Source organism: Aquarana catesbeiana, linkage group LG02 (genome assembly GCF_042186555.1).
Source record: "Aquarana catesbeiana isolate 2022-GZ linkage group LG02, ASM4218655v1, whole genome shotgun sequence".
Lineage (NCBI taxonomy): Eukaryota > Metazoa > Chordata > Amphibia > Anura > Ranidae > Aquarana > Aquarana catesbeiana.
In genome coordinates, this window is record NC_133325.1 from 106,279,813 (window position 1) to 106,291,659 (window position 11,847).

Below are 11,847 nucleotides of genomic sequence, written 5' to 3' on the forward strand. Positions count from 1 at the left end.
ACGAAAACATTACCTCTGCTGGGTTAGCCCCCCCCATATCAAAATTTTTTTTTTTAAATCTTATGCAGTTTGTTAGATCAGGTTAGATCAACCATTGTTTGTGTTAGATCTCACACAGAAGAAGCAATATTAACAGTTATTTGCTGGGGGGGGGTTACCCGTCATCAGCCCCCCCTTATAAAAAAATTGACCAAACAATTAGGTATTTTGGAAGCTATTTGTTAGATCCGGTAAGATGGAGTGGTTTTAACGTTAGATCTCACATAATTAGAGACTTATTAAGTGATTAATGAGGGGGGGCTGGCCCCCCTTATAAAATTTTCTGGCCAAAAATCATTCAGGCTAATAGATATTCGTTAGATCTGGTAAGATCAAATAGTTTTAACGTTAGATCTCTGTCATGGTTATGCAATAGAGTTTCTTTGTCAGCTCACCTGTCTCCATGTATTCCTCTCTAGAGACCAGCTGCCTCTCACCTGACTGCTTTTGTAACCTCTCCTCTAAGCATGGCCCCACCCCAGGCCCTATCAGGAAACCCTATATTAACCTGTGCACTGCAAGCCAGCAGTGCTGATCAACCATTGTGTGTTAGCCTCTGTGTGTACCTGCTGTGTGTCCTGCGGCTGATTCCTGTTACCGACTTTAGCCTGTTCTTAACTATTCCTGTCTGCTCATGACCCTGACCTTTGGTGTGTCCCCAACCATCCCTGTTTGCCTGTGACCCTGAACCTTGGCGTGTACTCTGTTGTCCTTGTCTGCTTGTGGCCCCGAGCTTGGCTTGTCCCTTACTTCCTTGTTGTTCTAGCCTGCTGCCTCCTTCCTCTTCTCCTGTAGTCTACCGTGAGCGTGAGCTGTGAGACCCTGGGGGCCGCGACCTGGAGCCAGACTGCAGGGCAGTCCATCCTTACCACTAAAGGCTCTGGTGAACACCTGCTGGCTCTTAGACTCCGCGCCCTGGGGAATCTATGCTCTAGCTCCCAGTGGGATCTGTGTCAGTGATCCAGTAGACCTGCTTCCTGAACTTCCCAGGGTTCAATCCGCAGCAGTCAGTCCTAGGGTCCACTACCTAGCGGTGCACTTCTGACTCCTACAGAGTGCATCTGTCACCTAGCCTCAAGGTGACCTGACAGTTTGATCAGCCATTGACCCGGCTGATGTGCCGCTACCCACAGATGATCCGTTGCAGGGCTTAGTTCGCAGACTTGAGACCCAGGAATTGCATCAGACCCAAGTGATGCGATTCCTTCAGGATTTGGCATCCCGTTTTGAACAGGTTCAGGCCTCATTAGGACCCCCGGTTCAACAACCTCAACCGCTATCTGCTGCTGCACCTATCGCATCAGTCGCAGCCACACATTCATTACAACTGCCAGCTCCGGCCCGTTTCTCCGGGGACTCCAAGGCTTGCAGGGGGTTCCTTAGCCAGTGCACGATTCATTTTGAACTTCAGCCCCAAAACTTCCTGTCCGATTGGGCGAAAATAGCCTATATTATATCCCTTCTGTCCGGGGAGGCGCTAGCTTGGGCTGCCCCTCTGTGAGAACTGAATGATCCAGTGGTTTCTAGCCTGTCTGATTTCTTGAAACTTTTTCAGAATATCTTCGAGGAACCGGGTCGTGTCTCCTCAGCGGCTAGCGCTCTTTTACATCTCCGTCAAGAGTCCGCTTCTGTGGGACAGTATGCTCTTCAGTTCCGTATCCTCACAGCTGAATTGAGCTGGAATGAGGCCCTAGTTGCAACCTTATTACATGGCCTCTCTGATAGAGTGAAGGATGAATTAGCAGGAAGGTCCCTTCCTGCTGATCTGGACGGTGTTATCACCTTGTGTAACCAGATCGATATTCGCTTTCAGGAGAGAGCCCTGGAAAAAAGACGCCAGCACTCCCCGTTCCTTAGGCAGCTTGAGCTCCCAGTCCCTTCTCTTCGATCCGAGGAGCACCCCCTGCCCGCTGAGGAGCCTATGCAGCTGGGCTTGACCAAGTTGTCTCCTGAAGAACGCTCTAGGCGCAGCACTCTGGGCCTGTGCCTCTACTGTGGGGCCAAAGGTCATTTTCGTGACACTTGCTCTTTTCGTCCGAAAAAACGATCGGGGCTAATACATCTGGAAGGTGGAGTATTAGATCCTGAAGTATCACCTTCACCTTCTCTTCTTCTTTCTGTGTTCCTTCATGTCGGCGCTTCCTCTCGTTCGGTCTCGGCACATCTGGATTCCGGAGCCGCTGGCAATTTCATGGATGTCGGTAGGGACACTCCACCAGGAGTGGATATCCTTCCTTGTCTTACCTAAGGCTTCGTCTCCTATCATATTAGGTCTTCCTTGGTTACGGCTCCATTCTCCACATGTTGACAGGACTGCTGGACAGATCTTGACTTGGGGTTCCTCCTGTTCCTCCTCCTGCCTACTCAAGGTTACCCCAAAAGAGAATCCTCCCGTTGCCACCATCCCAGTATCTTCTGCTCTTCCCGCTGCGTATAGCGATTTCTGGAATGTCTCCTGAAATAGTCGGGCTGAGGCACTCTCTGGGTCATGTGGCACTCTGGATGAGGAGCCTACCTGTGAACCTGAGCCGATCAGTCACTCCAGTTTGCATGGTCACTTCCCTTTGCCTGTCCCTGGACCCCCTTGGACACACACCCAGGCTGACTCGTCCACCAGTTCCACAGTCGCTACGCCTTGCGATGCAATTCTGGTGGTCGCTGCACCTGGCAATGCTGTTCAGTCGACCTCTGCACCAGTCCAGCCTATGCCCAGTGAGCTTCCTGCTTCTTGTTCAGGACCTTCTGTAACCTAGCCTCACCCTACTGCTACTACGTCCGTTCAAACCTGTTTAAGAGGCTCAATCCATCCTTTGGATAGACTGCCTCATTCGGCCAGGTGGGGTTTTCAATCTTTTGTTCAGGGCTCTCTGCATTCTGTTTGTGTTTCAGCTATCCAGCTTAACTCTTTTGACACGTCACCTTTTAACCAACCTGAATCATATATCATTAATCAAAAATCATTTAGGCTAGATATTTGTTAGATCTGGTAAGATCAAGTGGTTTTAACTTTAGATCTCACATAATTTCAGAGATATTCCATAAAAAATAGAGATATTAGGTGGTACAGAAGGTACATCCATCTTCAACCATCTCTGGATGGTCTCTGGAACCTTCTTTGCATGGTTCTTCAGCGGGTGCCATTAGTCTCTCCTCACGCCTCCGTTCACCTCCCTGCCTCATGGTGATCTCTCCTCAGACCAACAAGCTTAAGTCTTTAGCTAGCCCCCCCTTCTTGCAAAGCAGGCTGGGCTTGGTAGTTCCACCCCCTGTAGAAATCAATGGGGCTGTATTGTGGGCCATGGTCCTCTGCTGCTGCTTGATTGGCTCCCTCTCCCTGCCAATAGGGACACAGGAAGAGGAGAAGGAGGGGGAAAAATCCCCCACAGGGACTGACAGGCGTGCTCTCCCTCAGTGAGTGCCTGTGTCAGTGTCTATTCAGTCCGGCGGTCACTGGCAGGAATGGCGGGAGGTGCGGGACCAGGGGTGATAGATTAGCCCCGGCTACACACTCCCCCCACCAAAGAACCTTTGGTCCACCAAAGGAGGTAAAGAGTCTATGACCTGTTACATGTTTTTTATATACACACGGAAAAAAAAACAGATTAGTGTGCACAGGAAACCATACAATTTACATCTACATAAAACCCTGGCAGAGGAACATCCCACCAATTAGCATAGGAGGGGAGGTTGTCCTGCCTACAGGCCACCTTAACTGGAATGGCCCAGCTAGATGTGCCAGGGGGTGAGTGTCAGAAACCAAGAAATCAGGCTGAGACAGAAGTACAGTTAAATGTATCAATCAATGTAGTGGAACAGTAAGCAGGATCTGGAGACAGAAGGGATGTCAGCAAAGCAAGTCTTGAACAGGATCGCAGGAGATTGTTTCTGTGATGTTGACCAAGGCGAAGGCAGAGATCCTCTGGACTGGAAGGCTTAAGTAGGTAGGACTGACGAGCAGGATATCAACAGCTGAGAGTCCTTTTTGCAATGAGAAATACCTCATCAGAGCTCTCACCCAAAGTATCATATGTTAGTCTTTTGGGTGGGTGAATAACCCTTCGCTCTCGCTGTTCTTTAGGTTCTGGGGTTACAGGCACTCTGGTCTCTTTTTCTTCCTGCATATCAGCTTCAGCTTCCTCAATGAAGGATGGAAAGTCTTAGGGGTCTGTTGTCAGCAGGGAAGATTGAGGGTCTTCCAACTCTTCAAAAGGTGGACTTTGAGGTACAAACTCAGGAGCCTCTGGCCTGAGAGTCACCTCAGTCACCTTGGGAGGAGAAGAAAGGGGGGGGTGGCAGGCCCTGGCATTCTAGATGGCCACAGACAATCTTTCTCTTCATCCTCGCTGTTTTCATCTTCAGCAAGGGGGACAGAGTGAGATCTAGTCACTGGTCGGGATCATTGAGAGGCCGTGGATGTGGACTGTAAATCTGGCTGTAGTGGCACATGAACTGCTTCTGACAGAGGCAACAGATGATTGTGATGCCAAGTCTTCAGCAGGCCTGTGCTTCCCTCTGGCCGAATTTGATATACTGGGTGTCCTTGCAGATGCTTGCAAACGACATAGGGCTGAGACTTTCAGCAGTTAGCCAACTTGTGCTTTCCAGGGACACCCAGGTTTCTCAGCAGTACCTTGTCATCTGGCTGTAGGTCCTGCACTCATACCCTAAGGTCAAAGTTTATTTTGTTTCTCTGTCCTCGGGCATATGAGGCAGCTTGAGCTTTATCATAGGCGGTTTTCAGACGTCTCTGCAGGCGATCCACATACCCTCTGTGGAAAGTTGCTGAGGTATGGTTGAGGGATGTGCCGAAGGCCAAGTCTACTAGCCTACGGTCGGAACATCAAACTATAGGGAGAGTAACCTGTGGCATCATTGGCGGTGTTGTTATAAGCATGCACAATAGCCATTATATGCTTGCTCCAGTGCTGCTTTTGTTCTGAATTTAGAGTTCCAAGCATATCCAGGAGGGTTCAGTTGAATCTCTCTGGTTGAGGATCTCCTTGAGGATGATACGGGGTGGTTTTAGACTTCCTGATGCCCAACAGGTCTAAAAGTCTCTTGATGAGACTACTCTTGAAATCTCTCTCTTGATCAGAGTGGATGTGTTGGGACAGACCATAGTGCACAAAGAATTTCTCCGCGAAGATCTTGGCCACCATGGATGCTTGGCATACCGAGTGAAATGGTCAGTCACTACCAGGATATTTCCCTGCCCGCACAGATCAGGCTCCAAGCACAGAATGTCAGTGCACTCCAGCTCCTTGACTCTGAAGATGGTCCATTGGGGCAGCTCGGTGAGGCAAAGTCTTCCTTTGGATACATCTGATGCAGGAGTGGCAATAGTCCTCAATTTCAGCCTGCATGCAGGGCCAGTAGAACCGGTCCCTCACCAGCAGAAAAGTCCTCTTGGGCCCTGGGTGGCCATGGTTGTCATGTAGGTGTCAGGGCTGGGCTCAGCCCTTCCCTTTCTGAGCTGGCCACTCAGCTGTCGGCTAATTGCCAGCTCCCATTTCTCTCCACAGTTACCCAGCTTTTGTTGATTCTGCTCGTCAGTCCTGCCTACTTAAAGTCGTTCAGCTCACTTGATCTCTGCCTTCGCCTTTGTCAACATCACAGAGTCTTTCTCCTGCGTTCCTGTTGAAGACATGCTAGGTTGACGTTCCTTCTGGCTCCTAATCCTGCTTTCTGTACTACTACGTTTATCTCTGGCTCTCTGACATTTGCTTGGCTGACCACCCGATCCGGTTACTGAACTCTGGCTTGTTTTGACTACGCTTACTCTGTTTACCTTATTATTATTATTGTTAAACAAGTGTGATTTAACTATACTTCTGTCTCGGTCTGATTCATGGTTCCTGATAGTAGGGCAGTTAATACTGTCTCCGTATGTTTTTCAGGTAGGAATAGCTGCCATTTTTCTTCAGAATCGTCAGAGGGGCCCCTTCGGTAGACCAACCCTCTGTGTACCTGAAACCGATCCCACTCTCGGTGCAGCAGATGGGTTTCCTTCGAGGAGTCAGTGAGGAGAAAGTCAGGGCGTTGGCTCTCCAAGGCCTTCAATGCCAAGCTACAGGGAGGGTCCTCCAACTGGTCCTTCCACAGGTCTTTGACAGCTTGGGCAGACCTTCATCCCCGACTTGGGCAACATTGCAATAACATCTGGGGACACCAGCGGCTGACACTCCAACCTCTTTGGTCCTGGATCCTACTCCAGGTTGATCTTCTGCTCCTTGACATAAGGCTCATACCCTTCAGGTGTCAGCTGGGCCTATTCTTCTGGAGGGTCTCTGGAACAATGGGGCCTTCTTGACAAAGCATCCGCGTCTTGTTTCCTGACCTCGGTCGATACTTCAGGCTGAAAATAAACCCTGATAGAGCAGCCAACCATCTGTGACCCGTGGAGTCCAACTTGGTTGTAGTGAGGATGTAGGTGAGAGCATTGTTGTCGGTCTTGATCACGAACTCCGCTCCATACAGGTAATCCCTCAGCTTATCCACCACCGCCCACTTCAAGGCCAGGAACTCAAGTTTGTGCATGGGATAGTTCTTCTCGGTGGGGGCCAAGTTCCGACTCACGTAGGCAACAGGCCGTAGATGGCAGTCATGCTCTTGATATAGCACCCCACCTAACCCATCTCGACTGGCGTCAAAGTGTAGCTCATATGGCTTGGTTGGATCTGCATAGGCCACAACTGGAGCAGTTGTTAGGCTTCACTTTAGCTGCCTAAAACCTCTTCACACTTCAGAGTCCATTATTCCTGAGTGGACTCTCTGGGTTTTCTGGGCCCTCCAGCTGATCTGACAGGCTTCGCCAGATCAGGGTCAGCGTCTTAGCGAATCCCTTGACAAATCTTCTGTAATAAGAGCAGAATCCCAGAAATGACCTAAGCTCAGTCACGTTGGTAGGCCTCGACCAGGAGGTGACAGCTTCCAGCTTCTGGAGGTCAATGGCCACTTTATCAGCAGACACAATGTGACCAAGGTAGTTGACCGAGACAGAGACAGCTTCAACCCCCTCATCATGGAGTCTCTTCAGGACCTTCTGCAGAAACTCTTCGTGCTTTTCCAGGGTCTTGCTGAAAATGATGATGTCGTCTAAGTACACCAACACCTCGATCAGTTTCATGTCACCCGCGGTCTTCTCCATTAGCCTTTGGAAGGTGGCTGGGGCACCAGACAGGCCTTGATGCATCCGGTCAAATCCAAAGATCCCCTCCGGGGTAATGAAAATGGTCTTCTCCCGATCCTCAGGGTGCATGGGCATTTGGTAATACCCACTCTTCAAATCCAGCATGCTGAACCACTTCGGTCCTGACAGGCTCTGCAAGGCATCTTCTTTCCTTGGGGTGGTATATTGGCCGGTAATGGTCCTTCGGTTCAGCATCCGGTAGTCAATACCCAGCCTCAGTGACCTATTCTTCTTCTGTACCACCACTATTGGGGAAGTGTATAGACTCTGGGACTCTCGGATGATACCTGCCCTCTTCAACTCTGTCAGTTGTTCATGCAGATCCTTCAAGTCCCCTAAAGGAATCCATCAAACTCTTTCCCTGAATGGCTTATGCACTCGAAGAGATGGATCCGGTATTGGGCACTTTTTGCACACCCCACATCAAATTCACTCTTGGAGAATGCAGCCTGCCATCTCAGGAGCTGAGTCTTGGCTCTTTCTTTCCATTCAGGCAAAAGGGGAGTATTCTTCGGATAGAGCTCCTCCACAGAGATCCCATCCTTTACTCCCCCCACCAAATCAGACGGTGGGACTGGGGTGGCCAGATTCACTTGTACCAGCAACATCTGAGCCGGCATCTTCACTGACGAGACGGATACTAACCAAGATCTTCCCGTGACTTCTTTGCAACCATTTGGTTGAAACCACCCCAGGAATTATCTCCACTCCCATGTCTTCTCTCTGTCTGTCTGATTCAAGGACAATGAAAGAGCCTGCTTGCTTCCAATTTAGCTTGACAGATGCTCGTAAATAGGCCACTTTACCAGGCTGAAACACCTTCTCACACTGGTCCAAGCGCCAGATATTTCCCTTCTGTTTTTGTACCAGATGCTGGTAGGCTTGTCTCAGCATGGGGTGCACACTTGTAGTTGAAGTGCCCGGCTCCAGAACAAGAGGTGTCAACAGCCTTCTGACAAGATCAGTATTGGTCCCTGTGATCAGAGAACTCTTACTGGCCCCTGGTGGGCGAGGACAGACCACTGCCTAAGTTTCAAAAGTCTCGGCTTTCCCAGCCATGGAGGGATCCAAGGTCAGCTTGACTGGTAGATAACCATCATAGGGGAAGTTCTGAGTCACAATGCCCCATATCTGCAGCTCTTTCAACTTCTGCAAAGGTAGGTGCTTGAGGTGCCTGTCATAGAAGTCTCTGTAGAGAAGGGTCACTTAAGCTCCAGTATCCAGAAGAGCCTTGGTGTAGACTACCTTTACTTGGATGGGAACAACAGGAGAAGGTCCCACCAGCTTGTCAGGGAGCATGGAGGAAGTGGTGGCCCTGGCCTGTTCGGTGGTTTGTATCCGCGCTTCTCTGCAAGGTTCTGATCGGACTTAATTCTGTGCTAAGTTCTGAGAGTCTGGTGTGCATTGACTCTCCGACACCAGGCAGCATTTGTCAAAAGAAACAGGACACTGGGTTGCTTGGAGGCAACAACGGGGGGCCCTCTGCAAGGGTTTGGACTTTCGCTGCTGTCTCTTCGTGTCATTGGTTTTGAGCCAGGTACCGTAAATGGGCACCCGGATGGCTCCTTCACCAGAGCCCTCCGAAGTTTCCCTCTGGCTTCTGGCACTGTGCTTCAGGCTTCACCGGGCTTGGACACACCTGTCGATTAATGACTCACATAATTTCAGCATACCTCGCTATGCTCAATGGCACTCCTCACTGGATATAGACACTAGTATGGATATGCGTGCATCACTACCAAATATCCATAATAACCCTGTAATTATGGATAATCAAACATTAAAATCACTTGATCTTACCGGATCTAATGAATATCAATTAGCCAGGGTGATTTTTTTGGCCAGAAAATTTGATAAGAGGGGGCCAGCCCCCCTCATTAATCACTTAATAAGTCTCTAATTATGTGAGATCTAATCTCATCCTTATGTACTACCACCTAATATCTCTAACATTAAAACCACTTGATCTTATCGGATCTAACGAATATCTATTAGCCAAGATGATTTTTGGCCAGAAAATTGCATGTAGGGGGGCCATCCCGTCCTTATGTACCACCTAATATCTCTATTTTTATGTGCAATATCTCTGAAATTATGTGAGATCTAACATTAAAACCACTTGATCTTACTGGATCTAATGAATAGCTATTAGCCTGAATGATTTTTGGTCAGAAAATTGCATGTGGGGGGGCTAACCTGTCCTTATGTACCACCTAATATCTCTATTTTTATGTGGAATATCTCTGAAATGATGTGAGATCTAACGTTAAAACCACATGATCTTACCGGATCTAATGAATATCTATTAGCCTGAATGATTTTTGGTCAGAAAATTTGATAAGGGGGGGGCTAACCCGTCCATATGTACCACCTAATATCTCTATTTTGATGTGGAATATCTCTGAAATGATGTGAGATCTAACGTTAAAAACACTTGATCTTACCGTATCTAACGAATATATATATGAACCTGATTGATTTTTGGCCAGAAAATTTGTTAAGGGGGGCCAGCCCCCCCCCATTAATCACTTAATAAGTCTCTAATTATGTGAGATCTAACGTTAAAACCACTTGATCTTACCGGATCTAACGAATATCTATAAGCCTGAATAATTTTTGGCCAGAAAATTTGATAAGGGGGGCTAACCCATCCATATGTACCACCTAATATGTCTATTTTGATGTGGAATAGATGTGAGATCTAACGTTAAAACCACTTGACCTTACCGGATCTAACAAATATCTATTAGCCTGAATGATTTTTGGCCAGAAAATTTGATAAGGGAGGGCTAACCCGTCCATATGTACCACCTAATATCTCTATTTTGATGTTGAATATCTCTGAAATGATGTGAGATCTAACGTTAAAACCACTTGATCTTACCGGATCTAACGAATATCTATTAGCCTGAATGATTTTTGGCCAGAAAATTTGATAAGGGGGGGCTAGCCCCCCCTCATTAATCACTTAATAAGTCTTTAACTATGTGAGATCTAACGTTAAAACCACTTGATCTTACCAGATCTAACAAATTGCTTCCAAAATAGCTAACTGTTCGGTCAATTTTTTGATAAGCGGGGGCTGATGGCGGGTTAGCCCCCCCAGCAAATAACTGTTAATATTGCTTCTTCTGTGTGAGATCTAACGCAAGCAATGGTTGATCTAACCTGATCTAACAAAGATCTAACAAACTGCATAAGATTTTTTCAAAAATTTTGATATGGGGGGGGGGCTAACCCGGCAGAGGTAAAACATTTTGTGAATCCCTCCACTTCACTGCAAGCAGATTATTACTTCTCAAGCAGGCTCTCTCCCCCAGCCTAAGACAGGAATCTACAAGCCGCTGGGGTAAGCCCCGGCGATTAGATCGCATGGTGGCACCAAGTCCCACACAATCTTACCAGCTCTCCCTATGAAGTTTGGGCAGTTCTCCAGCTCCACGTGACTATCTTTTCCCTCATAAACCATAAAACTATTTGTATAGCCTGTTGCCCTGTCACAGAGCTTATACATCTTGACCCCATATCTGGCACGCTTGCTGGGAAGATACGGAATTTTATGGAGCCGATCGTATTCAGGGTCACCCCGAGGACGACAGAATTCATTGTCGTTGAAGTGCATAAATCGCAAGATCTACTCGTATCTAGCCCTGGTCATGGAGGCAGAGAACACGGGCATATGGTGAATTGGGTCAGTGGACCAATATGACCGCAACTTATTCTTTTTAGTTATGCTCATGAGGCGGGATAGGCCCAGAAAGGTCTTAAATTCTGAGACCGTAATAGGTCCCCAATCTCTGGCAAGGGTCAACTGGGGATTAGCGGCAATGAATTCACCAGCATACAAATTGCTTTGGTCCACAATAGATCTATAGATATCTTCCGTGAAAAACAGCAAATAAAAATCAAGTGACGTAAAATCAACTGTTTCCACCTGAATGCCGGGTTGGCCAGGGAATGGGGGAAGTACGGGTGCTGCAGAAGTGGTGGGCTCCCAATTCGGATTGGCAAATGCAGCAGGAAGGGCACTATGGGCTCAACGGGCCTATGTCTTTCTTCTTGGTGGCTGCGGGACACTACTTGTGCTTGCCACCACACCAGCTTGAACTGCACTTATGGGACTCGCCACGTCACCACATGATACTGCAGTGCTGGTTTGACTACGACCAGGGTGCACTAGGCGGCTGGTGCTTGCCAGTTCACTAGAAGGATGAGCGGCATACTCCATACGAAAGCCCTGCGGTTCTTGCACCTCAAAGACAGCAGAACGGGGTCAGCTATCTGTCAGGGTGCCCCCGCTGTCTACAGGATCATATTTTGAGCCAGAATCTGACAGATGAGTGACTTCCTCTTCACTATCTGTCATGCTCAGAAACGTTTAGGCCTCTTCACTAGTGTACCTTCGATTGGACATTGTGGCCTCTAAATTTTCTGGTACAACTAGTTAAACTCACAGGAAAAAAGAGCACCTGACTGTCAGCGACTGCTTCAATCGCTACCAAAAAAACCTGTTAGCATTCGCAGGGATCAGGCTTGTCTCTGCGAACGCTGCAGTTATGTGTTTTGTAAGTGACAGTAATCGATTGATGCTGCACTTTGGGTGGGCTGGGCTGGGCTGA

At 48.2% G+C, this 11,847-nt stretch overlaps 1 protein-coding gene across 1 annotated transcript in view; it reads right to left on the reverse strand.

The window, feature by feature from the left end:
- The window catches only part of RFC3 (replication factor C subunit 3), a 32,709-nt gene extending 32,182 nt beyond the window's left edge, over positions 1–527 (reverse strand). The window contains exon 1 of the mRNA XM_073613331.1: positions 435–527. The gene's annotated coding sequence lies outside the window, so the exon portion shown is untranslated. The remainder of the gene's footprint in view (positions 1–434) is intronic.
- Positions 528–11,847: the final 11,320 nt, after the last annotated feature.